This window comes from Eumetopias jubatus, unplaced genomic scaffold (assembly GCF_037043125.1).
Source record: "Eumetopias jubatus isolate StellerSeaLion01/CBP00866 unplaced genomic scaffold, mEumJub1_p1.0 scaffold_2, whole genome shotgun sequence".
Lineage (NCBI taxonomy): Eukaryota > Metazoa > Chordata > Mammalia > Carnivora > Otariidae > Eumetopias > Eumetopias jubatus.
The window spans coordinates 13,444,401-13,470,511 of record NW_028274808.1 but is presented as its reverse complement, the minus strand read 5'-3'; positions in this window follow the sequence as shown (position 1 = coordinate 13,470,511).

Genomic DNA, 26,111 nt, shown 5'->3' with positions numbered 1-26,111 from the left:
GTATATTATCTCCACTCCCTTCCGGCGCAGTATTTTATTATTATTATTTTTTTGCATACAATTGAATAGGCTTTTGTGCTACATAGTTCAGTGGGAAGGAATAGACGCACACAGCCACATTCTAGACAGAGATATACCAAATGCAAACAATAACTCTCTGCAGAGTTCACAAGAGATTTATCACAATAAAAGGGGCCAGGAGACTCTGGACATTTCTGGGTTACTGTGCTATTCCCCCACCGCTATGCTCTAAACATCTCAGACAGGCTGACAGAAACTATTGTTATAACTTCTGCTGGTGTTGTATTTCTATACCGTATTGGTTGGGCTGCAAGTACAGTACAGTACAGGCATGCCCTCTAATGTGCTCTTTCAATTTGCACACAGAAACTCTAAGTGTCTATTATCTGGTTTACTTACAGTGTCTATCACCACTGCTAAAAAAAAGAGAAAATGGCACCATCAGGTTGAAAACAGAAGAATGTCTGCTGTGTAGAGAATAAAAGGAAATTTTTAAAAATCTCCACTGGAACATTTTACACCCCATGGCTAACTCCTGCAATTTTCGCTTTGACATGAAAAAGTTTGTTATGGCCAAAAAAAATAAGAAAAGAACTCCTATTACATTGTGACCTGTCAATAATTGTGCATCCACATTCAAATACGAGGTCATTCACATGTTTCCAATGTATGACTGGGCAAGGGGCCCAACAATGAAATAATTATGTGAATCCTCTTGCCTGCATAAATTCCTATTTACTTAGAAGTCAGCAGACAATCTCCAGATTCCAATCTACACATCCCTTAAAACATGATATATGGTAAGGGATCAAAATCAAATCAAAGCTCTAAGACTCAGTATTAGGAGTGGCTAAAAGCCTAGTACATTCTGTGCTTCTGTTTATCCACCAAATTTGGCAAGAATACGTGCTAATAATCCCAAACTGAAAGAAATGGTATGAGAAACAGTTTCTGTTTGTGAGGTGTGTGTGTGCTGGGCAGGGGTGGGGGGCTGGCGAGGAGAAGAAAGTCCATTTGTGTCATAATATCCACTGATGACATTTTTTCTTGTTGTTGTTTCTAACCTAGCTTTTGACATTTTTCTATTGTATTAAAAAAAACACTAAATCTATAGAATATTATTAGCCTTTACTGAGAACTCACTTTGTGTCAGTTCTAAGTACTTTACATCCATTAACTCATTTCATTCCCACAAAGCCTTTTGACATAGACTTTATTTTTACGACCTGGATATTATAGGTGATGAAACTAGAGCACACGGAGGTTAGGTACATAGCCCAAGGTCGCATAGCTAGTAAAGGGTAGATCTGGGATTCTAACCCAGGGGGACTGGCTGAGGTGTGACTAGAGTTGGACTGGCCAATATGATAGCCTCAGCCACAGAGGGCTACTGAGCAATTACAGTAGGGCTGATCTGAGCCGAGATGCCCTGCAGGCATGAAATATACCTAGGACTTCACTTAGTAAGGAAAGGAATATAATAGTATCTTGTCTTGCCTGTTTAACATCTCATCGAAAACTTTTGTATTGATTACAGGCTGAAATGATAATATTTTGGATATATTGGGTTAAATAAAACATACTATTAAAATTAATAATTTCACATGGCTCATTCTACTTTTTTAATGTGGACACTAGAATATTTAAAATTACATATATGACTAACTATATTTCTAATGTTGGCTCTACTCTGTTTTTTTTGTTTTTTTTTTTGTTGTTGTTGTTTTTTTTTAGACAGAGTGAGTCGGACCAGAGGGAGAGGGAGAGAGAATCTTACGTAGGCTCCACCGTGGAGCCCTACTCAAGGTGTGATCTCTCGACCCTGAGATCACGAACTGAGCCGAAATCAAGAGTCGGATGCTTAACCGACTTAGCCACTCAGGTGCCTCTCTAGCCTGGACTCTTAACTACTCTGCAATATTGGTTGTATTTTTAAGTAATTAATTTTTTAAGTAGGCTCTATTCCCAGCATGGAGCCCAATGCAGAGCTTGAAGTTACAACCCTGAGATCAAGATCTGAGCTGTATCCAAGGTCAGAGACTTGACCAACCGAGCCACCCAGGCGCCCCTGCAATATTGGTTTTAAAATCAGAGTGAATATTAGCCCAAACATGGATATTTCCTTCATCTTATTTTGTATTTTATTAATTTACTACATGTATATTATAATATAATCCCTTCAAGCTTAAAAACATAAACTGAACCTTTATATAAAAATCACCCAGTGAACCAACTACAGGGACATTAGTTATTTTCATAGGTTGCTGATGAACCTGAGACTGATGAACTGTGAAGCGGAACAACGTCATCAGCACAAAGAATAAATATGATCCAATTATTATCTGTAGGGCCATTAATAAAAATAATCATAAGAGGGCTAACATCTATGAAGAACTCAATATGCCAGGCCTTGGGCAAAGCCAGTGTCATCCACAGGGTTGGTACTGCCCACTAGGGGGCATTTTGGAAATTGGTCCGCCCATTTCGGTTGTCCCAGAGGACACTGGTGGTACAAGAACTCTTGGGTCAATCCTGCCCAGTGAAGAATGCCACTGGATATTCTCAGAGAAGCAACATCATTTCATAATTATCTCAGCCCAACTGGCTAAGCCTAAAGCCTTACATAAAAACACCAAATATTTGTTGCGCAGTTTTAATACGCACAGAGTTTTCCAGGAATTCCGCTGCCATGAAATTCAAGAAAAGACAGTACTTTGATCAGAACTTCACAAAAGTCATTTACCATTTTAGAAAATTACACCCTTGGTGTCAATACTGCTCTTGGTATTAGAGTTCCTGATTCAGCACACCTGTATTTATCCTCCTATCTCTGCCATGTTAAAGATGCTAAACTGCAAGCATCTGATTACTTCCTATGTCATTTAGATTTGTCACGTATAATCATTGACATATTGAATATATGTCCCTTTATTATAAATAGCTTTCCTTTTATTTTCTCCTTTAAATCAGAGTGAGGGAATTAATTCATTTTTAAAATTATGTATGCATTAGGTTATATTATGCATAAATTATTTTTTGGAGAGTAAATGGGGCATTATAAAATCTTAATTTAAGAAAGGGCATATTGGTCTGGTAAGAATGAGAACTGCAAGGCTGAATTCTTTATATGCATTAACTAATTTTTTCTTTAAAAATGACAAGCTTTAGGAAGTAGGTACCTTCTTTTCATCTCTATTTCACAGATCCGTTAAATAACTTAAGTATTTTAATTGTTCGAGGTCAACATTTGAGATTCAAAAACTTAAAAATCTTATAATCTATGTTCTAACAAGTATATTGTCTTCTTATTTTTCTTATATATAACTATATTTTATATTATAATATACACTACATATTATAATTTACACAAGTTAATGTATAAATGTATTTTAAAATATTCAATTTAAAAATATTTTCAAATGCTACCTATTGATAATTTGTTGTTGTTTTTAAAGGATTTGTGTTCCAAATGACTATCTTCAGTATTCCCCACTGAAAGCATCGGAAAGCATTTACTTTGTCATTTCCAGTAGGATCTCATTATCTTTTCTTAAAATTTTGAATGCTCATCCTTAAGGAAAAATAAATTGAAGAATAATGGGATTTTGTTTTCAAAAATGTATAACAGATGGGATATTTAAGATCCCCAGCCAATAGGAAATTACAACATTTACATATGCATTTACCCTATATCTCAGAATTTCCACTTCTAGGAATCTATCCTCACGACAGGTTGGAAAAAAATGGAAAAACTATTAAAAGAAGGGTACCCAAGGCTATTCATTAGAATTGGTACCACATATTGGAAACAACTCAAATGTTCATGCTGGGGAACGAGTAGAAGAAACTGTGGTAGCTCCTCCCAATAGAGTACTATGCAGCTACCAAAAAAATAAGTAAAATTCTCTTTCTATTGCTGGAGTGATCTACAGAATATAATCTGCAGTGGAAAAATGAAGTACAGAGTACTACGTAGAGCACTCAGAGTGTGGCCTCCAGACCATCGCCAGCATCACCATCACCTGGGAACTTGTTAAAAATTCAAACAATTGTATGGCTATCCTAAACCTACTGAAATAGAAAGTCTGGGCGTAGGATTCAGAAATCTGTGTTTTAACAACCCCCCCCCAACCCACTGATTTATTTGTAGCTGAGTGTGAAACATTTTGCTATACATTATCCTACTGTTTTTCACAGAAGGGTAGAGAATATAATACAAATACATACATATATAATTATACTATACATATATATTTGTTTATGTGTTTTTTTAAAGATAGAAGATTAAACCACGAAATAAATAAGAGGTAATAAAGCTATATAAAATAGTTAACTGTGGAAGAATCAAGGGGAAGGAGACAGGCACAGAAGCCAGACCTCTCTGAATATACTTTGAGTTGTAGATTTGAATTTGGCATCATATACATACATGTAATTTTTTTAATACAAGGTAAAACAAATAAACTTGTCTTTAGTTGGTGGCTTAATAAGATAGAATTGTTCCTAGTGATTTTAAAGCAGTAATTTGTGCTCTATTAGGGTATAACTAAGTAGAACCAAAAGAACTACAAAGATATGATACATTCTTTGCAATAATAATTTTGTTACCAGTAGTACTGATATTAGTACTCTCAAATTATGGAATAATTTGATATCACTATAGGATCAAAGAAATAAGGAACTACGCTAATGTCATTAGGAATCTAGAATTTCACTGAAAGAGAAAAGAAATACAAATACAAAACCAAACAACTCAGGTTAAAACAGCATAATTCTAAATTTAAACTCGCCATATTACCATGAACTATGACATATGTCCTCTTAAAAAGAAAATTTCTTAGTCCCGTCCAGAAAAAGACCGAGAAACAAATGGCAAACAAAATGGATCCATGGAATACAGCTGTGATCTCCAAATACCATTTCTGACTCAAAGAAACTTGAGTTCCCTGAGAAGTAACTGAATTCACATGTGAGGCTAGAAATGCACTAGATAAGCCCAACCTTCTTGTCGTACCAGAAGGCCACGAAGCTATCAAAGACTACTATGATAATGTCCAAAAGACTCAGCCAAACCCTCAACAGGTTTCTACTGACCAAAGATGAGACCATCTAAACATCAATAAGTATAATAATGACAATGAATTAAAGTCTGTTAAATATGTTAAAAGCCCAGGGTCATTTCACAGCAATACCAAACTAACACATAAAAGACCTCATTGTTCGTCTTTGAAGTTGCTCAGAATTCATCTAAAACTTTTGCAAACTATAAAGAGAAAGAGCTAAACACTTAATTTGTCTTTCCTGCGCTAATTGTTATTTCAGGGTAACCAAATAGTTAATGAGAGAAAGTTTCTTTTTATGGAGTATTTCAGTTAATAAAGAAGAAGGAATTACCGAAGTAGAATATCACTATTGGGCAAAACCTTTTTTTTTTTTAAATGAGCATAAACCTTTATGAAATAATTAAGTTAGGTGATGATCACCATAGCTGCTACCTTAATGAAAAGAGATAGAACCGGAGAGAATTATACATTCCCTATATATTAACCTTAAATAAAAAGAAATAAAACAAGAGAATTCAAAGCAAATTAAACTACAAGCTTACATAATTTAGACGAGCATAAACAACTCTACAGAATCCCTTTTAGTATTTTCTCTACTTTTGTGTACTAACAGAATTCTTTAAAATAAAACGGCAAAAAAAAAATAGGAAGCAAAAATGGATATCGGTAAGAACTTTGAAAAATGATTTGTATATAAATTATAGTGGAGTTGAACAGGTAAAAATTCATATGACCAAGATCATAAGGCTTGCTATCCTATTCACCTTGGTATGCTCTCTGTGTCCTAACACTGTGCTTAAGCACATAGTATTATATGATAATTACTCTGATTCTTCTCAGGTCTACTGATGCTCCAAGTAATTAAGTAGAATACAGAATCAACATGAAAAAAATTGTTGACTATTAGCTTAACTGAGGTAACTTTCATTGGCACACTTAGTTTTTTTTAAAAATGAATATAATGTAACCATATTGTTCTGAAAAGACAAAAATTGGTCATCTAAATTCTCATTTAGACTAAGAATTATATTTCCAAAAAATGTAATAAAGCCTATAAAAACAGTTTTGACACCCAAGACATTTAATTATAATATGTTTTTCTTAAGAGCAGATGCTGTCTGAATACTCTAAATAAGTATATCTTTAGAAAAAAAATTAGAAAAAAATCTGTATTATACTTATGGCATCTTATTATGTCATTTCAAAACTAAACAGCAAAAACTCTCTGGGAAAGAAATAATCTTTTGAAGCATTTTATTAAAGAAGATTTTTAGCTTTCCTTGGTCATACAAATTATTTTCCTTCTTATTCTAAATAATAACCATGTTAATTTTTAACAAGAATAATGTTGGTAAAGCCCATTCTAAAACCCATTTTTATATCTTATTTTACAGAAATCAGTGTAACCAAATTTCATTCTGTAACATATAGAATGGAATGCTCTTTAAAAAAGCATTTCATGGTCAAACGCATTTGGGAGATACCACATACTACGTTCTCTGCAAATTCAGAGTACAAAGTTATATAGTAAAAGGCTCTGAGAAGCCTACTAGCAGAAATATTTCCCACGAACTTTATAACAGCACATTTCCAAAACTTACTCGATGATGGAACTCTCTTGTGTAACATGTTTCAATGTTCTATAGAACAAATGCTGGGAGTGCTGGACTAAGTTAATTGTCATTTTCTAAGCACAGATTGTAGCACACAGACCATTGAGAGAACTTTCCTTAGTGTCATTTTATATACGTGAAAAAGTTTAAAAGACACAAGAAATCAATGAGCTATTAAAAATCAGAAGCAAGTTATCATTGGCTTTAGAAATACTCCCCCTTAATTCAAAGACTGGTATGCATACTTTTCCAGTTTAAAAACTAAAATATATTTTTACTATTTCAAAATGTCATTAACTAAGTGACCATAGAAGTTAACATAGTTAATTTTCGATATCATAGGGATTGTGTACCATATAACCTGGAATAATTACTGCTACTATAGTATATTTGTTTTCTCAAAAAGTAGAATACAAATTCAGTCATAGCCTCAAATTTTTTTTTCATGTTCCACTGTTTAACTCATTAAAAAATCAATGATAAAATAATTTTCTGCGAAAACATCAAATGGAACCAAAACCATCCAACACTTTAAAAATCAGACACACCAGGAAATTCTAGGTCTTATGATTTGATAAGTTGGGGTTCTCCGTTTTAACTGGCTATTAATGGGCCGAGGCACTCAGTCAGATCCCAAGAAGGTAGAGATAGCCTCCTGTGGTTGGCTTTTGAACCTCAATTTGCAAGGTCAACTGTAACTCCCCGCCTAGTCATCACTGAGGTTAAAATAGAGAGAGCAATCTGATCCTGGAAACGTGTCCATCTAACGAGAGCGGACGGCCTGGAAGTACGTACAGAGACTAGAAGAGAACGGAATGAAGCCAAAAAAGATGATATTATATAAAGACTTAAAAAAAACTTTAATTTCAAACTACAGTAACTTTAGGGGTAATAAGTAAGTCTTCTTTTCAAAAACTCTGAAGCCCCTCTAGAGCCAAGGGAGGATAAAGGGTAACGGATAAAGAAAAAGCCAATAAGCTAGGGAGAACAACGGCCTCTTCCTCCGGGCGCCCGGGTGGCGCCGTCGGTGGGGCGCCTGCCTTCGGCTCAGGTCGTGATCCTCCAGTCCCGGGATCGAGTCCCGCGTCGGGCTCCCTGCTCGGCGGGGAGCCCTGCTTCTGCCTCGGACCTTCGTCCCTCTCGTACTCTCTGTCTCTCATTCTCTCTCTCTCAAATAAATAAATAAAAATCTTAAAAAAAAAAAAAAATTTCTTCTTCCTCCTTAACCGCAGTCAATTTATCTGCCTTGTCCGTGTTATGTTTTTCAGAAAGTAATTCAACGCTACAAAATTGCTATCAAAGGATGTGTAGAAAGACTGGTAGCTTGTGCCAAGAGAATGAGCACAGACTCTGAAGTTAAAGATAGGGGTTCTAGACCCTCCTTTACCTTGTATGATCAAAGAAATGAGGCAAGTCTTCAAGCCCTCGTTCTTCTTCCAACTAGAACGTGCTAATAATACTTTAAAAATTGTCCATGAATGTATTTTTTTAAATCTATTTCTTTTTTTTTAAGATTTTTATTTATTTTTTGAGAGAGAGAGAGAATGGTAGAGAGGGAGCGTGAGAAGGAGGAAGGTCAGAGGGAGAAGCAGACCCCCTGCCGAGCAGGGAGCCCGATGCGGGACTCGATCCCCGGACTCCAGGATCATGACCTGAGCCGAAGGCAGTCGCTTAACCAACTGAGCCACCCAGGCACCCCATGAATGTATTTTTTAAAGTGTAGTCAAATTTTTGGTTGCTACTGAGTTCATCACCTCTAAGGACTGCAATAGAAATAAACACTTATATCTTTTTATGGAATTTTGTAGAACCCATATCTTTAACTTCAGAATCTGTGCTCATTCTTGAGGCCACAGTGTCGCACCTGGGATTCTGTCCCACTTCACCACTTGAGCACCCTCAAACCAGGCACATCCCCCACTGCAGCAGGCCTCTAAAAGTTCTGATTTTGAGCTCCACCACTTATAACACTTTGTGGTATCCACAGCTATATCACACCCGATTCAAGTCTCCATACCGCCTACCCTCTCCATATCTCCTACCTTCCAAAAAAGTGGTCACTTTCCTAATTGTAGACTTGCAGTATTTGTTCTCTCAGGACTGATTGATCTCTTGGGTGATCAGAATGATTTGTCTTTTTTTCTTTTTTAAGAGTTTTAAAATTTATTTTGAGAAAGAGAGACAGAGAGTGACAGAGATAGTGGGAGAGAGCACAAGCAGGGAGGAGAGGAAGAAGCTGGCTCCTGCCGAGGAGGGAGCCTGACGTGGGGTTGATTGTAGGACCCTGGGATCATGACCTGAGCCAAAGGCAGATGCTTAACCAACTGAGCCACGCAGGTGCCCCAATGAGAATGATTTGATAACTACCTAGCTGTATTCAAGGTATGACACAAACTTAGGGTTTCTCTACTCCACCATCTTAACTCCTCCCCCAGAACTGTTTCTTTTAAAAGAAAAACAAAACTGACCAACTTTTAGTTAGATTAGCAAAGAAAAAAAAAAAGAAAACTCAAATAAATAAAATTATAAATAAAAGAGGAAAGAAAGAACTAATGCCATAGAAATATATAGAATCATAAGAGACTAATATGAAAAGTTACACATTAACAAATTGGACAACCTATAATTGGGGCACCTGGGTGGCTCACTTGGTTAAGTGCTCGACTCTTGATTTCAGCTCAGGTCATGATCTAAGGGGTCTTGAGATCAAGCCCCGAACAGAGCTCTGTGCTGAGTACAGAGTCTGCTTAAGATTCTTTCTCTCCTCCTTTCCCTTTGCCCCTCCCCTGACCTCTCTCTCTCTCTCTCTCTCTCCCTCTCTAATTAAAAAAAATTGAAAAGAAAAGAATTCTAATTAAAAAAAATTGGATACATTGCTAGAAACATACAACCTCCTGACACTGACTCCTGAGAAATAGAAAATCTGAAGAAACCAGTAACAAGTAAGGAGATTGAACCAAAAACCTACCAACAAAGAAAAGTCCAGAACTAGATGACTTTACTGGTGAATTCTACCAAACATTTAAGCAAGAATTAAGGCTAAATCTTCTCAAGCACTTCCAAAACCCTGAAGAGGAGGGAACACTCCCAAACTCATGAGACTAGCATTATCCTGATATTAAATCCAAAAAGAGATTACAAGAAAATTACAGGCCAATAACCTTGGCGGATATAGATGCAAACACTCTTAATAAAATGCCAGCAAGCTGAGTTCAACAGCACATTGAAAGGACCAGACATGATCAAGTGAGATTTATCCCTGGGGTGCCAGGATGTTTCAAACATACGTAAATCAACAAGTGTGATATACCATCCTAACAGAAAGAAATCTACAAATCATATAATCATCTCAGTAGATGAAGAAAAAGCATTAGAAAAAGTTCAAAATCCATTCATGATAAAAAACTCTAAACAAACTGGGTATAGAAAAATGTTCCTAGGCATAATGCAGGCCATATGTAACAAGCCCAGAGCTAGCATACAGAATGGTGAAAGGTGAAAGCTTTTCCCCTAAGATAAAACAAACAAACAAACAAAGGAAAAAAAAAAACAAAACAGTATGACCACTCTCACCTCTTCTATTTGACATATTATTAGAAGTCCTAGCCAGAGCCATCAGGCAAAAAACAAAACAAAACAAAACACAAACATCCAAACCTTAAAAAAAGAAAGAAATCCACTCTGTTTGTGGATGACATGATCTTATATATAGAAAATCTTAAAAATTGCACACACACACAAATTGTTAGAACCATTTAATAAATTCAGTAAAGTTATAGAATACAAACTCATCATACCAAAATCAGTTGCATTGCTATACACTAATAACAAACTATCTGAAAAACAAAGAAAACAATTCCATTTACAACTGCATCAAAAGCTAAAAAAATACTTAGGAATAAATTTAACAAAGGATGTGAAAAATCTGTACACTGAATACTAAAACACTGATGAAAGAAATTGAGGAACACACAAACAGAAACCTATCCAATGTTCATGGATTAGAATTAATATTGATGAGACATAGTACCTGAAGTCATCTATAGATTCAGTGTAATAACTATCAAGATTCCAATGACATTTTACCAAAACTTTTTTTGCAAGATCCCTAAAAGTCTATGGAACTTCAAAAGACCCCAAATTGCCAAAGCAATCCTGAGAAAGAACAAAGCTGGAGGCATCACATGTCCTGATTTCAAACTATATTGCAAAATTATAGTAACCAAAACACTGTGTTATTGACATAAATACAGGCACATAGAACAATGGAACGGAATCAAGAGCCCAGAAATGAATCCACATTAGTCAACTAATATTTGAAAAGGAAGCCAAAAATCCTTAATGGGGAAAACACAGTCTTTTCAACAAATGGAGTTGGGAATACTGATATTCACATACAAAAGAATGAAATTGGATCCCTATCGTACACCACATACAAAAATTAACTCTAAATGAATTAAAGACTTAAGTGTAAGACCAAAAACCATTAAACCCCTAGAAGAAAACAGGGAAAATGAGCCTTAACACTGGTCTTGGCAATGATGTTATGGATATGACAACAAAAGCACAAGCTACAGAAGCTAAAATAAGTAAGTGGGACTACATCAAACTAAAACTACAGCAAAAGAAACCATCAACAAAACAAAAAAGCAACCTACGGAATGAGAGAAAACATTTGTGAACCACATATCTGATAAGAGGTTAATATCTAAAATACATAACAAACTCATACAACTCATCAAAACAAAAACAAAAGCCAATATTTTGATTAAAAATTGGACAAAGACCTGAGTAAACATTTTCCAAAGAAGACCTACAAATGGTCAACAGGTACTTGAAAAGGTGCTCGACCTCATTAGCCATCAGGAAATGCAAATCAAAACTACAATGAGATATCACCTCCCACCTTTCAGAAGGCTACTATCAAAAAAGATAAATAATTTGGTGAGGAGGTGGAGAAAAAGGAATCCTTCTGCACTGTTGGTGGGAATGTAAGTTGGTGCAGCCACTGTGGAAAACAGTATGGAGGTTCCTCAAAAAAATTAAAAATCGGAATACACCCTATGAAATAATAATAATTCATTTTTCTACCCTGAATGTTCATAGTGATAATGAGACACAGGGTCCCAGGCGGAAAGAACTTGCTTCCTGTATGATGCTGTTAGTAAATTAATCATCTCTGAAGTTCCCCTACACTCAGGCTTCTTGTGATATGAGAAAAATAAATCCTCTCTTTTTTATTTTTATGGCACTTTTAGTTGAGGCCTCTGTTACTTGCCAAAATCATTCTTACTGACAATGGCATAATGTTTTAAGAGAGATTTTTGTAATTTCTAATTATTTATTGTTTCTCTTTTTCTTTTCTTTTCTTTTTTTTTTTTTTTTTTGCATTAGAGAGCTATAATTGTAAGAAAGATAAACTAAGATTTTAGGTTTCCTTTAACTTTGACAGTTTGTCCATCACAAGGTAAAGGTCTTCAATTCATTCATTTACTTTATGGGTGATACTGTTGAATTTTTATTTTAGGACTTCAACCTCTCATTTTATATTAATTTTTAGAAAAAAAATTTCAAATAGGATTGTATGGCTTCTATTTAATTCAGATTTGGAGGATCTAAGAACTGAGGCAGCTCTCATTCCTTCTCAAATAGTTGAGTCTAGGAATAATATTCTTGGTTCATGCGAGTTCTGACTCAAACACACTGTAATTTGGGAGACAGTCTTTCTATGTCCTCAGACACCGTGGTTCTCCTGGAGGCACTTAGTGCATCTAAACTAATATATGATTTATTGACTGAATGATGGTATTTTAGTATTTCCCCCTTTTCTAAGAGGTGCTAATTATTTGTAATCCTCCCCATAACATTTATATCAGTTCTTGTGCACGTGTAACTTGTTGGAGAGACTAGCCCAATGCAGCACCACTGTGGTCAGACAGACTATATGAGCCGTGGCATGTGAGTTGGTAGTTGGTAGGGAATTTTTCTCATAGAGGTAAGGTAGTCTGTATTGTTCCTTCCTACCCCAGTTCTGTATATTTTCTAACGTATGGAGTCTCCAGACACTGAAGAACTTTGGAGCCGTTTTGATGTGCAAACATTTAACAGTTTATAAGATGAAAAAGCATTCTCTGTGTCAATGACTTTAACAAGTGTAAGCCTGAGTCCCATCATTCTTCAACCTTTGATAAAGTTGATTGTCTATTTCTCTTTGGCTGGAGTGAGGTATCTCCATCCTGACATTATCATTTATTTGGATATACGCAAAGTCATCCTTATTATTTGTGGATTTCATATTTATGAATTCACCTACTTGCTAAGATTTATCTGTAAGAAATGTGATCAGAGGTTCCCGAAACTCTAACCCTGTTTCCCCTGGGGACAATGGTTCAGTAATCACTGATTTAGTGTTTGTGGTAACTATATAGAGCATAACTGCTGTGAACAGTGACAACTGATTGTATTTACTTAAATTTAGCAGACGGTATATGTTATACTTACAAGCACCCTTGTCTGACTGCCAACTAGATGTTGTCCACGGCCCTCCCTTGACATCTCATGTTGCCCTTCAGCTATGGCCCCGTTTCTTTGATCCTCTTTATGAGAAAATTTTTATGTGACCAAATCCAGTGTTCACTTCTCAGTCCACATCTTACTAGACCCTCGGCTGCATTTATGAAGGTTACTACTCTCTTCCTAGAATTGTGATTTGACTTCTAGAAAGCACACTTCTGGTTTTCTTTGTGCATTACTGGCTCCTCAATCTCATGTTCTCTTGTTTTGTTTTGTTTTCTCTGACTCTTCTTGACCTCTACGTATTAGTACCCCAGGACTCCATCCTCAAACCACTTCTCTGGTTTCTCTCTAGCTTCTTCTTGGGCACCACGGCATCAAGTACCATCTATGTACCGATGGTTCCCTAATTTCTGTTAACAGCATCAATGTGCTTCCTGAGCTTGACCATCAAATATTTAACTGGCCCCTTAAACTGGGATATTTAATATGCATTTCAAACTTAATATGTCCAGAATAAATGACCAATGCTTCCTTCCCCACCCTAAATATATTTCTGCTTTGGGCTCCACATGTCAGTAAATGACCACACTCTTGACCCTGTTGCTCAAGGGAAAAAAAAAAAAAAAAGATGCATCCTTGATTTTCTCCTTTCTCCCAAACCTATTCCCAGTCAAAAACTCTTTTTAGCTCTAAGAAAAAAAGTCTTAAATCTAATCACTTTCCACCTACTCACTGCAAAACCCCTTAGACTCTCGCCTGATCTCCCAACTGGTGTCCCATATCCAGGGCTTCCGGTTTTAATCCACATGCAGATAGGAGCAGACCATCTCCTGCTTATGCCCAAGCCCCAAGTGACCCTGTCCCTGGCTGCCCCTGTGACCTCAATTCCTTGCTTCAGTCACACTGGCATTCCTGCTGACCATTCATACCTCAGGGCCTTTGCACTTGCTGTTCCTCTGCCCCAGAGAGTCTTAATCTCATTCCCTCATTTTATTCAGATCTCTATTCAAACATTAACATTTTAGAAACTTTCTCAGTAGTGATCTCTACAGTGGTCTCACTCTGTCCTACCTCTGCCCTCTTACCCTGAATTAGTTTTCTTCATAGCATTTACTGATGTGTTATTATGGGTCGACCCGATTTCTTCCAGCTAGACTATATATTCCTTGAAGTCGAGGCTGACATTAACAACATAACTCCAGTGCCTAGAACAGTATCTGGGACATAATAGATATTCAAATCCTTGAGGAATAAAGAAACTAGGAAATTTTGAATAAATAAATTGAGTTCATGAATATCTAGTACTTTCTATAAATATTATCATAAATATCTTTCTTGTAGTGGCTTTGTATTTATGATCCTCCTGTACATACGTTTGTATTATTATGGTCTTAGTGCTTTTCATAGATTCCACTTATTTCAGTTGACTATTTGTTTTCCATCTGATATTCAGATTGCATCGATTTTGAAGATTCCTGTAAGTTTATTCTTTCCACATTTTTTAGCCCAATCCCAGATAGTTTGGAAACTATTCTTGTTCTTTTAACAACACAAGATGTTCTAGATTTATCCTGATGTTGCTAGCTGCAACCCTAGAATCAGCTATGCTCCAAGGATGCTAATTTCTTTCAGGCAGTGGTTCTTAAGCATGTCTGGGCATTAAAATAATGTGGGGAGCTTTTAAAACTCTCAGTGCTCAGGCTGCACCCCAGACCTATCAAATTAGAATCTTGGTGATGGTATCCAGGTATCAGTACTTTTTTTTGAGGTGTAGCCAAAATTGAAAACAAATCAGGAGACCAAATAGATTTTCATGAGTATTAATTGAAAATAGATGATGCAAGGAGCTCCTTCTGTTACTTTAGAGACAGAAAAAAAAAAGTTTTTTAAACAATTTTTTTTTTTTTTACTGAAGGTTGAACTCATGTTCATGTTTTCAATATAACTTATTCAACTAAGTTCTTTCTTATCTTGTTCTGATAGAAAACTTAAAATTTATGGGCACTTCCAAAAGTCCCAGCTTTTCTTATCTGACATATGCGATACCATGCTATATATATTGTAATACCAAATTCTGTCTCTAAGTTACAATATTATTTAAAATATTGAAAGCCTTCCATTTTCTTAAACACAATTGTATCTTATCTGGGTGTATTGAAAATATATCCACAATACACTATTCATTTTTACCATTCCATTGAGGGCTTAAGAACAAACAGTATGTGCTATAATTAGACAAGGATATTTAGGCAAAATATACATGAGGATTACTACATGATATACAATGCCTTATTTGATTCTTAACCTAATGTCTTAGAAATAGTTTAACAGTATAAAGACCCTAATGTCACTGTTTCTCACTCACTATAATATACTTTAAGAATGAGAAGAAAAGTAAAATCACAGCTAACATGTTGGGAATTTGAAATAGGTCTGAAGACACCAATGAGCACATGTCCTGCTACTGAATCATTTGTCACAGACAAAAAAGACTCAGAACTATTATGTATTGGCCCACTTCTTCTGTATCCCATATTTTTTTTTATAATTTATCTTTTCATTATCTTTTTAGGAACCAACTATTAGATCCATTAAAATCCATGAGACACTAAACCAAATTATGCATGCTAACTTTGAATTTGTACGGAACAATATTTAGACTGATAGGTTCTCAGTAACAACGGCTAAGGGAAGGATTCAAAACAGGTGAGTTGTACAGAACGTATAATTGTTGAATATTAGTTGAAAGGCATCTAGTCCAGATATTTCTTAGACTTTTTTGATTACTGACACCTCTGATCATCACGGGGAATTTATGGACTCTGCCAATAGAAAAACAAATAATGCATGGATGACCACAGACACATTTTCATACCACTCTTGTAGGTTTAGCCCATGGACTTCTCAAAAGGCCATCTTACAGATAAGAAAACTGAAATCTACAAAGGGACAGTAACGTTACCAAGAACTCAAGAATCATTATTCCAGCATTTCACTTATTATTATATCGACATAGGAGTCTTGCACGAGTCTCCAAAGATGGTGTTTTTCTGTTTATCAACATGTTGAGCTCCAGTTTGTCTTTGCAAGGCCAGATTCTTTTCAGTCTAAAATGAAAAGATGGGCCTGGCAGAGAATAATTATAATTATAATTATAATTATATGAATTATTATAATTATTATAAAAATAATTATTTACACAGAAAAACAGAAACGAGAGAGTAGCCCTCTGCGTCCAGATTTATCACAGCACATCTATTTTGTTTTGTTTTTAAATTTCCCCACATGCTGTTACTTCTCCAAGTGACTCAATTTGGGGTCAAGCAAAGCTGACAGCCAGAAAGGTAGAAAAAGGCAGGTTCCCTTTCCTGGCACCCTACGCAACTACCCATTTGGCTGTGAAGCACTTTCTAATGTATCTCCTGGAGAATATATTGATATGGTCTGCAAACTACCACTTCAATCAGATTCTCACTTGTGGGAGATGAAGAAGGAAAAGCCATTGAACACCCTTATCTGGAAACTCCCAGGACAAGGCATCTGGCAACCTCACTGATAGGGGAGTTGGCTGGTATCTGCACTCCAGAGATCAGTAGCCAGATGAAACGGCCGTAAGTGGAAGAATAGCCTCATAAATATTAGAACGCCTACAATGGCCTCGCGATGGGGAAAATCAAGTCTGAACCCTGGGCTTCTCCATTTCTCCCTCTATTACTTCGTATAATGCAGGTCTTATTTATGATGTTGCCAGACCTTAGAAACTCAAAAGTAGATTGTTACCTTTTCCTCGGAGTGCAGGGAGGTTCACGGACACAGAATCATTTCTAGTTTATCACATTTACTATGGATGATATTCTTAAAAACACTTTAATATTCATCCTATTTCAATATGGAAGAATATTTTTATCTGAGGGATACCACCCATCAATGGGATAAAAGTCGAATCTCACGATTGCCTATGTCACATATTTATCTTGATAACATTGCCGTGCCTGACTTGAATTTCCTGTGAAGAGGGACTATGCTATACCACTTTAGTCACAACCAGACTACATGGCACCCTGGAAAGATGGCTGCTATGGACAGATTGTGCCCCCTCTCCATTCATAACTGAAATCCCTACACCCAGAATGAGACCCTATTTGGAGAGAGGCTCATTAGAGAGGTAAGTAAGTTACAATGAGCTCATGAGGGTGAGCTGTAACACAGTATCAGCAGTGCCATGATAAGAAGAGGAAATCTGGACACAGACAGGGACAGAGGGAAGGCGATGTGAAGTTGCAAAGAAAAGATGGCCACCTACGAGCCAAGGAGAGAGTCCTGGGAAAGCCCTTTCCCTCACAGCCTCAGAAAGAACCTACCCTTCCAAGAGCTTGATCTTCAACTTCCAGCCTCCAGGATGGTGAGAAAATAAATTCCTGTTGTTTTAGCCACTCGGTCTGTGAAAGTTTATTACAGCAGCCCTAAGAAACTAATATAATGTCCTAAATTTATATTCAACAAGACCAGTTGGTCTGTTGGATAGTGTGAGGTTTGGAGGCCATGGTGACTCTCCTCGGCAAACAGGGCTATGCTATTTAATTTTTCTAACTTGTTCTCTCATGGGTGAGATGGTTTAACAGGACTATTGGTAGGCATGCATAAACAAGCTTGAAAAAACAGACAGACCCCAGTCTTAAAGCTTTATCTTAATGTTGAACGGCATTGTTTTTGCTTATCAACCAAAGTGAAAGGAATGAAAAAGCAATCAGCCATTTCTTGTCAATGAAAATGATGGTTCAAACAGCAGTGAGTTGAAATTTATTTATTTATTTTTTTAAAGACTTTATTTATTTATTTGTGAGAGAGAGTGAGAGAGAGAGAGAGAGAGAGCACATGAGAGGGGGGAGGGTCAGAGGGAGAAGCAGACTCCCTGCTGAGCAGGGAGCCCGATGCGGGACTCGATCCCAGGACCCTTGGATCATGACCTGAGCTGAAGGCAGATGCTTAACCCACTCTCCTAGGCCAGATGTAGTTCTTTGACTCTGCATGGCAGGACCTGGAGGAAGAGGAAAGGCAGACTGGAGCCTGTGGCTAAGGAAGGCTTGCCTCTTGGACCTGAGGCGACTGCGGGGAAAGGCTGGGAGGGTGATAAATGGGGCAGTGAACGGGAAGCACACAAAAGGAGTTGCTAAAGGGGTGGCTGATGTAACAACTTTACATCCTCAAGCAGTAAGCAGCGAGGATCTGAATTATTTTGCTGTTCTTTTCATTGTTGCATTAAGTTCTCTATAGTGCTGCACGACTACATCCATCCACCTGCTTGCAGAAGCTGGTATTGCCAGGGAAGGAGACCAAGGAGAGTGCTGTCTTTTCGTCTTTCTGTGTGATTTCAGCTCCGGACAAGTATGCCTGAGACCAGAATCCGTCCACATGTGAGTACTCTGTCATATTTCACACCCAAGCAATCACTGAACCGCTGGGTCATTTTTCAACGGTGAAATGCAATTTAATAAAATTGAAGGAAATATTATATTGCTTTTCTTTATACTTATGCAAGGAAGGAAAAAAAAAAAAAAAAAAACCTCCCCAAAGAATGTCTACCCATTAAAGAGGAAGGAAGAGAAGTCCTGGATGCCGGGAGGAAAAGGAAAATTAGCTCACTAAGCAGACAGACATTACTTCTACCTGCTCCGCACAGGAAACATGAAGTTCGCCAACTCAGCTGTTAGAAGAATGAAACAACCCTGCAAGACCTCTGCACTCTGCTCTGCTGTAAGAGAGCAGGAAACGGGGTGGCCCTGAAGAGGGTTCCTGAAACCGAGGGTAAGAAAGTCACGGTGGGGAGAGGGGGAGAAAAATGTTCTCATGCATCAACATCACACCTTGTTAAGGACAAAATCTATCATCCCGTTCCTAGGTCTTATCTATTTCCCCTCTCAGATCTGCATGCATCCATTTATATTAAAACTAAGCAACCTGACTTTATGGATATTAGAAATAGTGTTTTATACTGTAAGAAAGCAAGCCTGAGGGTAAATTATTCAAATCCCCGAGCACTTAGCAGAGAACAGAAGGTTCTCTAACAGTAGACATGTCTAGTCTATGATGTGCACAACTCCCACATCTCAAATCAAGGGAGACCTGGCTGGTATATGGTGTGTCAACTTCGAATGTGTGAAAGTGCTTGGGGGCGGTGTCATTCAGTGACTAAGTGTGCAGACTCTGATTTGAATGCAGTTCCAGTGCTCACGGTGGGATCCGAGTCAAGATACTGAAGCCCTCCGCACCTTCCTTTCCTTGTGATAATAATACGTCTTACTTCATATAGTGTTGCAAGGATGAAGTTACTAGGGGGCAATAACTGGACTATACTCAGCTCTTAGTAAGTGCTAGCTCTTTTTTTTTTTTTCATATTGGTTAGGAATGGTTCACATTTACAATCATAGAGCATTAGTTTCATCAGATGCTAAATGCTCTAAAGTAACCGATGGCTAAAAACCAAGATAAAGATGAATGATCATAGAAGTTATCATAAGAAAAAAATGTGAGCCCACGATGAAATGGAGATTCATAAAAATAGAATACCACACCTGCTTATGCAATGGGGACTCTTATTCATTTTAGCAGGGAGTATAATGTGTTTTTATAAGTTTTGCTCTGCATTATTGGTTCGATTTTTTAAATAGATTCGTGAAAACACTTTCTTAGAATCAAACTATTCGCAAAATAGATTTTATATAAGAAACTAACTTTTTAAAATAAATAATCTGTACATATCTGATCAAATCACTTTTTCTAGTCTACCAAAATATGATTATTTTTTCCTTCCTACTGAGTATCACGGTTTTGTTTGACAAGCCTATTATCCATTGAGAAAATGTTGGGAGGTTGGGCTCGGTAGCAGCTCTTCCTTTACTTTTCCTTCTGACAGCAACAACACCATCCGATGTTAATTCGCCTTCTCTTCGCAGTCCTCTTTGTAATGAGTGCCGAGGGTTAGGGTTGAGTTCTTCAAATTTATTTCTGTATTTTAACATCAAATAAAGCGGTCGTGCATATTAGACCTGATGTGGAATCTCAGTGACTAACGGAGAGGAAAACAAAAGACAAATGACAGGGAGGAGGAGCCTGTGAAAACGTTGGCCAGAGTGTGGGTTCCCCCCTCCTGCCACGCCTCTCTCTTCCATTTGCAGGCATAGCTTCCAGGCGGGCTTGAGAATAACACCAGACAGTAGGGAGAGATGTGCTGCACTATGTACTTGCTTCATCATGTGTCTGGCAACATTTACAGCATAAATTCAGGGTACGCTGCACACAGATGTTCTGGACTCGGGACCAGCAACCTGGGCGACCCGCCCAGAGCTATGCTGCTTCCTGCAAGGGGCAGAGCGGCGGGAGAACCGGGAGCTGGCCGGTGCCAAACCCACCAGCCCATTTACAAGTGACTGATAGTACTTTCAGTCACTTTGGAGGAGTTAAACATCCGGAAGCCCTGATAAGAAAAGTTCTGTTCATTGTGTATAAATGTAACCCATTTATGAAAGAAAGCTGAAAATCTGCATTGATTTAAATAAATCCTTAGCTTCCAAATAGGTGCAACAGCTCGGACTTAATGAAATATTTAGTCAAAATCAACAAACCGCCCTCTAGGACTCTTTCACTATAAAGGCAAACATTTTATTTAGTGCACTTGATTCTCACCTATGGCGATCTTGCAGCGGGTCTAACATTAGGGAAACTGATTTATTTCAGATCAGTCCATTTAAATAGAATGTAACCTTGCCATACAGGTAAAAGCGCTTGCCCTTGGCTATTACTTAGCCTGACCACAGGGCTTTCTGGAAACAGCAAAAGCTTTATAAGTGTCAGCTCATGGCTAAATCAATGTTTATGCATGATGTACCTCTGAATAGCAAACACTTGCTGCCTGCAAGCTAAACAATGTTTTTATCTGTTTGCCTATTTCTGGTTCTTCAACCACTGCATGGAGTGTTGCAAATCGCATTTAGTAACAATTATCTGCTGGTAGTTCATGAAAAGGAAAGTGGTGTGATTAATGAAAAGTGACACCCACCGATTACTTTGTCATGCCAGTCTCCTTGGCGAGACACTGCCTCTGCTGAACCCAAGTCTGGCCCCCTTTACCTTTAACAAGGTCAAGGGGAATGCTAAGCGCCTGGCAGATTAGCTCCTACAAATGCTCCTGTAGGACTTAACGATGCTGCCTCCCTTAATGAACTGCAGGTAGCCAATTAAATAGAATGACACTGCCTTCACCTCAGCAGCAAAGGTGGGATTAAAGACAAAAGATGATACGTTTTCTATTGAAATGTGTGAAGCATAAAACTTGGAAATTTGAAATGGCATTGTTCCCTGTTCGACAAAATAAAGGAAGAAACGGTTCAAAATTAAAGTTTGTCCACACTGATCGGGTGATTCGCTCCTTGTTCTGATTCACATTAAAAATGTTACTCCACCCCATTCCACCAGGGGAAACACTGATAGCATCCCTTTTCACTTTTGTGTGGCTCTGCAGAGCGACAAACTGACAAAACGATACTGACTTCCACCAGCAAGTGAACTTTCCTTGCAAAAATATATTTCTCGCGACCAAAACAGTTTATCTTTTTGGTAGTGCCGTTGTATAAATAGGTCACAAAGAATAGAGGTGCGGGGGGAGGTGATAATCTTGGATGAGATTAAATACTTCATCAAGATTTCTAGGCTTCTCCCAAGTACTCAGTTTCAGTTGGCAAACACACAAAAGCAAGCAAGTAGCAATGAAATGAGACACAAACGGATTGTACTGTATTAACTAAGAAAAAAATGTCAAAGTCAAGGCGTAATGAGATCACATACAAAATATTTTTTTTCTCTTCCTTTCATATCCCACCAATTTTGGCAGACTGATTCTTTCTTTGCATCAGTAATATTTATAGCTTGATTTAGAAGCAACTGATTCTTTTTAACTTGATTAGAATTAAGAAATACATGTATTTCTGAAAAGCAAAAGATTACACATCTTTTTGTCACTAACTTCTACTGGGAATGCTTTCTTGCAGAAAAAAAAATGGCTCTGAAATAAAATAAAAACCAAGCCTAGAAATGCTGACATTCACTTTAAGGAGGCAATTTTCATGAGCATTTTCTTTTCCCACATGCAATCCGCACAATGTAGCAACATTGTTCTACGCTGTCAATGCCTACCTTATTGGAAATCCTCACTGATTCTCAATGTGAATGACTCAACAGTTGCCCTGGAGGGTCACTTTTAAATTTTTCAGGAGTATTTGTGTGCGTGTAGAAGTCTATAGGAAGATTAAAACAAAACAAAATAGACATACCTCATTAAGATCCTACGCTCTTTGTCAATGATCATTTGTGTTCAAAGGAAACAAAATCCTCTTCAGAAGACTTGATTGTTAATCCTCCCCTGAATTTAAGTACATATTAGTTAAGCAACCATTCATTTAAACTCCTAGGTGCTAATTGTCTCACAGGGCATATCCAATTTTCTTTCTGCAATGATTCGACTTCAAATAACTTCTATGAAGAGTTGCTTTATTATAAGAAGGAAACAAAAGTTTGTCTATGTGTGACAATAGTAGGTGTAGCTCTCATTCCGTCTTAAAAATGAAACTGCGTAAGTAAAGATACTTCCAGGACTTGGTCTACATTCCCTTCTCAATTTAAAGGAAATCCTTTCTTGTTTTTTTTTAAGAGTTTATTTATTTATTTGAGAGAGAGAGAATGAGAGAGAGCACGAGAGGGAAGAGGGTCCGAGGGAGAAGCAGACTCCCCACCGAGCAGGGAGCCCGATGCGGGACTCGATCCCGGGACTCCAGGACCATGACCTGAGCCGAAGGCAGTCGCCCAACCGACTGAGCCACCCGGGCGCCCGTAGAGGGAAATCCTATCTTGCATCTACCTCAACTGCGAAAAGTCCTCAGCTGATTATTTTCCATATGTTGTAAAACGATGTGTTAATAATATAACTTCAGTATTTTCTTATCATTCGTGCCCACAGAACTGAATCTTTTTTTTTTTTTTTTTTTTTTTTTTAAGATTTCGTTTGTCAGAGAGAGAGGGCACACAAGCAGGAGGAGAGGGAGAGGGAGAAGCAGGCTCCGCACTGAGCAGGGAGCCCGATGCGGGACTCTATCCCAGGACTCTGGGATCATGACCTGAGCCGAAGGCAGGCGCTTAGCCGACTGAGCCACCCAGGCGCCCCACAGGCCTGAATCTTGATGGAGACTGGGGTGGACACACTAGCACACTCAGCCCCTCACGTGACCATAAGTTGATACTTGAAGTTCTGTCTCAACAGTGTTCACTTTGTTCTTCTACCTAAAGGCAAATTTATTTTCCCATCACTTAATCTGCAGTAAAAGAGTTTTACCAAAGCCCTGTATCTCAACGAGTTAAATAAAAGTAATTTTCATTTCAATTCTTTAACCATGTTAGTATCAGTAAATTATATTAGAGGGAACATAAAACGACAGATTCAAGGCCCTGAGGGTTTTAAAGGAAGGTACAATTAATTGTGTATTGCACAAATAATTGGAAATCACTTTCCTTTCCAGATCTTTAAAATATATAGACAACTTCTAGGACTGGAGAGCACCTTCAGGATCATCTTGATTATATTGGAATGGAAACTGAGGTCCAAAGAAGTTAGATGATTTGCCAAGATCTTACCGCCAGTTTTTGGCGGATTTGAGATCAGAATGTTGATCTTCTAGTTTCCACTACTGGGTCATATTTTCTCTTTATTCCACACTGCCTTTCAGTACAGAATCCTGAAACCAAAATATCATTTTATGAAGGCCACGGGGTTGCTGAATAAGATGGCTACTATTCTGGAATACAGCTCCATATTCAGCGTGGGTCAGAGTAGGTTTTTCTAAAATACAGCCTCTCAGTACACGACTTATGGGAAATTTATGTATGGGTAAGTTCCTTGGCATCAAAATATGTAACTAGAAATATCTTTAAGACCTAAGATTAGACCATAGAGAGCATCAAGGATCTCTGGAATTAGATTTCAACAGCCCTTTGCTATTTTTTGGCCTTGGGCACCTTATTTACATCTTTGACCCTAATGTCCTTATTCATAAAGGAAGATGTATTAATTTCTAACTTAAGGCCTTTATTACCTTTTTTTCTAAGATTCGGACACACAATGCTTTGCAGAGTAAGCATTCAGTAGTTGTTAGTTTCTTTTTCTTTACTCTTAGAAATTAGCATTAAAGGGAATATAATCTGCTGGGAAATCTGATTACTCTGTACATCTCATTAACTATATTTGATAACACAAATGCAGTGAGATTTGCACTGTGGTATAACGTTATAAAACCAGGACAAGGATAAGATGACTGTATAGTGGTAGACTTCATGCATCTCATAGCTGTGAAGGAGAGGGTCCCAAACCTGGCTTCAGTCAGCCAGCTGTGTCCTCACCCATAGACTTCCCTTGTAACGGTTGGTCCGTGCAGAGCAAGGGACCAGGCCTAGCCGCATCTCATTCTGTTTGAAGATGCCTGAAGTCACGATTCTGATTTTGAAAAAGTTCAGTAACAGGGGACAGATAATTATTAATAATGGAGGGATCCTCATCAGTGGAAGAGGAGAGGTAGGGATGTAAGCCACAAAGAGAGAAGGTGGTTGACCCCCAAAGATTTGTGAGAGAAAAAAAAAAAAAAGAGGAAGTCTGGCTTCTGAAACAGTCACTGTTCCCTTGTTCCCTGGCATCCTGAGGATGCCCCTCTGACTCGTGCCCCCACCCCTAGCCTTGATAGAGTCAGAGTGCTGATTTACAAAGAGCCCCGAGCACTGGAGTCAAATGTTCCAAGTTCAGCCTCCGTCCCCGCACCTCGCTAGCTGTCACCCTGGGCATCTAAGTTCTCGAGCCTTAGTCCCTTCCACCGTAAAATGAAAGTCATAATAACTCAGTTTGGTTTACCATTTACTGAGTGTGGTCCAGCGCTACGAGCCAGGCTCTGTGCTAGGCAGCACTGGGTGTTATGCACAAACAATGAATCATGGAACACTACATCAAAAACTAAGGAAGTAGGGCGCCTGGGTGGCTCAGCTGGTTAAGCGACTGCCTTCGGCTCAGGTCATGATCCTGGAGTCCCGGGATCGAGTCCCGCATCGGGCTCCCTGCTCAGCAGGGAGTCTGCTTCTCCCTCTGACCCTCCCCCCTCTCGTGCTCTCTCTCATTCTCTCTCTCTTGAATAAATAAATAAAATCTTAAAAAAAAAGAATCTTTTAAAAAAACTAATGATGTAATATATGGTGATTAACATAACAATAACAAATTTAAAAAAATGCATCAACTTTGGCCTTCTACTTCAAGAGTCTACTTAGCCATATTTTCCTTAGGAACACATGAAAAGAGATGAAAGTGCTCTGTATGAGCTGCTGTGGTATATAAAGACATGCACATAAATCCGTGGTGTTATTAGGATGCAGTGTTTCAGGTTAATATGTTTATTGGCGAGATTAGAGGGCATTCTTCATGTGTGCAGTTTATTACTACGGCCTTTGGGAGACACCTTCCCTTTTGTTCAATACCTTGGTGAATAAATGTCAGGTAGTAAAGGAAGTATTGATGAAGGAGAAAGGGAGGGGTCAGAGAGGCAGCGACAGAAAACAGCCTGGCCTTCTGCTGTGTGCTCCGACTCTAGTAGGGACATGCTTTATCAGTACCAGATTGCTACCGTACATGCTATAAAACCATGATGCTGTCAGCTAAAATGTCTCCTTCTATTAGTCCTTAATGTACATTGATACCTGTAATGTAATTCTGCCAGTCATAATTCACCACGTTGCATTGTCATGAGATGCCAAAATAATAGTCTCAGAAAATGCAAACACATGTCCACCTTCAGGGAGTTCATTTACACATGGCTTT